Source organism: Ipomoea nil, unplaced genomic scaffold, assembly GCF_001879475.1.
Source record: "Ipomoea nil cultivar Tokyo-kokei standard unplaced genomic scaffold, Asagao_1.1 scaffold1436, whole genome shotgun sequence".
Classification (NCBI taxonomy): Eukaryota; Viridiplantae; Streptophyta; class Magnoliopsida; order Solanales; family Convolvulaceae; genus Ipomoea; species Ipomoea nil.
In genome coordinates this window covers 10001-12500 of record NW_017617864.1, presented here as the reverse complement: position 1 = coordinate 12500, position 2500 = coordinate 10001, and the positions used below count along the sequence as shown (strand labels likewise).

Sequence of the window (2500 nt, the reverse complement as noted above, 5' to 3'; positions counted from 1 at the left end):
CGTTAGCGCTGTCAACTATCAAACTCATCCGCTTGTCAATTCTTGGTGTAATACTCACTCGTAAATGATTGGTGTCAGAATGTCGGGAAAAATGAAGGGTAGCACACTTTGGGTAAAAATGATCCTAACCTATACATTATGATTCCCAAGTTCTATTGACCCAGTTCCCTTTCCCACTCACGAATAAGTTTGGCCAAGGCATCTCCGGCCTTCTTCCCCGACCTAGGTCTTTCCCCCAAAGGTAAATTCTTAATCTCCTCCAGAATTGGATCAGTTGTCTGCGTTTTTTCCGCTGAGGACGTGTATATTCCAAGTTCATCGAACATACTGGACAATATGTCGCTCCGCATCGAGATGCGGTTCAAAGAGGAAGTAAAATTCTCAATCGCCCACCGCACTTCTGTTATGGAAGGTGCGGGCAGGGGACCTTGGGGTTGCTGCCCGGGTTGAGCATTTTGTACCGATGAGGATGCCTCCCCATGCGGTGAATAAAAAAAATCTATCCAAGAGTCCACCCGGGGAGGAGATTGAGGGGAGGGGGAGGGGACGAGCTCGATGAGCCCGAACAAGGCATCATCTGGGATTTTACTCCCCTAGTAATGAAGGCCTTCACAGCCAATGCAATGGTGAAGGCCAGACAAGAGGGGAAGCCCATCCGAATTTCAAAAGAATGTAGGGCTTTCGACCCCTGAGATAAGGTATGCTTTTAGTGCGTTCTCTAACTATAAGTGCAGGCGCGGCGTAGCGTCATGGTAGCGTTAGCTATGCTCGACTAACAGGACGAGTCATGTGACTGACCTGACATTTTATTGAGATAAACTTCGAGCTGCTGAAACTGACAACGGTATATTGTTTTTCTGCTTGTTTTGAAAGCCCTCACGCTGGCAAGGAATGATATCCTTATGAATATTAATAAAGAGTAGACCGCCTTCCTATGAGGAAAAAAAGGAGGAAATATAAATTTGGTTTTAAGATTGAAGAAACATAAATATCTGCTTTCTGCAATGAGGAAAGACTTGTGGGAAAATCGCTTGGTCAAACCAAGAAAGGCATGGGAGTTTTGGGCGTAAAAGTTGCTTTCTTTACGATAAAACTAGTTGGATAAAAAGAGCGCTCCTAAATGAAGCCTTTCTCAACTATACGATACCGCAAAATGTTTCTTCCTTCCTTAGTCTTATAGAATATTCTTTTCTCGATGCTTTGAATAAGGTTCGGAGCGAGGAGAACGAAGAAAGGCGCAAGCGACCTTACGCTGCATTTGCTTCAAGATAGAATGCCACTAGATCACTGACTGAACGACGAGGAGATAGAAGAGAAGACATGATGTTACTACTGCTCTCCTACTGAAAGAACTGGATTGTACGAGTATCGATAAGTAGATTCGGGATGGGAATATAGAATGCTTCTCCCTTAGAGCACATCGTTACTTACATCGAAGTAAATGTGTTAAGCATATAGTAGCATTTGAATGCTAACTGAAAGGATTTCATTTAGTAAGAAATTCCTGGAGCCAGGGGAATGCGTTTTAAGAAAGCAAGTTCCATTTGGGAGGAGTAAGCGCTCTTAGCCTAGGAAGACGAGGGTGCTAGAGACTCCGTTCCTGGGGGAATAATGTTAGTCGAAGGGGGGTAGCGGTCTAAGCCTCTTAGGCTTGGCACAGGAATGAATCTCTCACCCATAGGAAGCAAGTGATAGGACCCACCCAGAGGTAGGAAGAAGTGAATCATCAATTTACTTATATAATAGATAGCAGAATAAGCGGACTTAGAGGAAGGGCACGGACGGATTAAGGGAGGGAAGGAAGGAGTTGTGAAAGAAAAGAAAAAACTGCTTGACTCGCCGCTGTTGCTATTACAGAATCGGTTGTGAAAGAATGGCTTTTGTTCCAATCATCCGCTGTCTCCATATCCGTTGTTCAAATAGCAGCTTCTTGGCTCTTTCCCGGTGGAAGGGTTTCAGGAATGGAATCTGCATCCCTTGCGCTATAAGCGATGTTTTTTTAAACCAGTGCTATGTTTGCAATATACGGTGCCGCTGTTGAATCAGATATGGCACTTGAGTGAGTGGCATATCGAAAAGATTCATATGCCTCGAACAAGAGAAATGTCTTTTGAATGGAAATCTGAGAGGAGAAGGAGGCACCTATTGTGAGGGAATGGTCTTTTGCAAGACTAAGGGCTTAGAGAGAAAGCAAGGAACTTCACTGCCAACATGTCCGAGGAAGTGAATGCGACATTCAAGGCAATGCTCAATTTCATTGAATCAATAGATCAAGAAGTTCCTTACATTACTAATGGGCAATCAGGTTCAGGTTCATAATACCGAACAGCCTTTGCTTTGCTCTCATTGCTGCTTGAAGGCAAGTCAGGTAAAGAAAATCCCCCTTGAAATGGAAAGTAAGTAGTCAATTTTTGTTGGGACGGAAAGCGACTCTTAAACCACTTCTTTAAGCGCTATGCACTGCTCCGTGGGCTCAGTCTTTCTGGCAGCTATCTTGCTA

General features: G+C 44.2%; 1 long non-coding RNA gene across 2 annotated transcripts in view; it reads right to left on the bottom strand.

Annotated features, from left to right (window-relative positions):
- The window catches only part of LOC109188585, a 16840-nt gene that overhangs the window by 5694 nt on the left and 8646 nt on the right, over positions 1-2500 (bottom strand). The gene's annotated exons all lie outside the window — the stretch shown is intronic.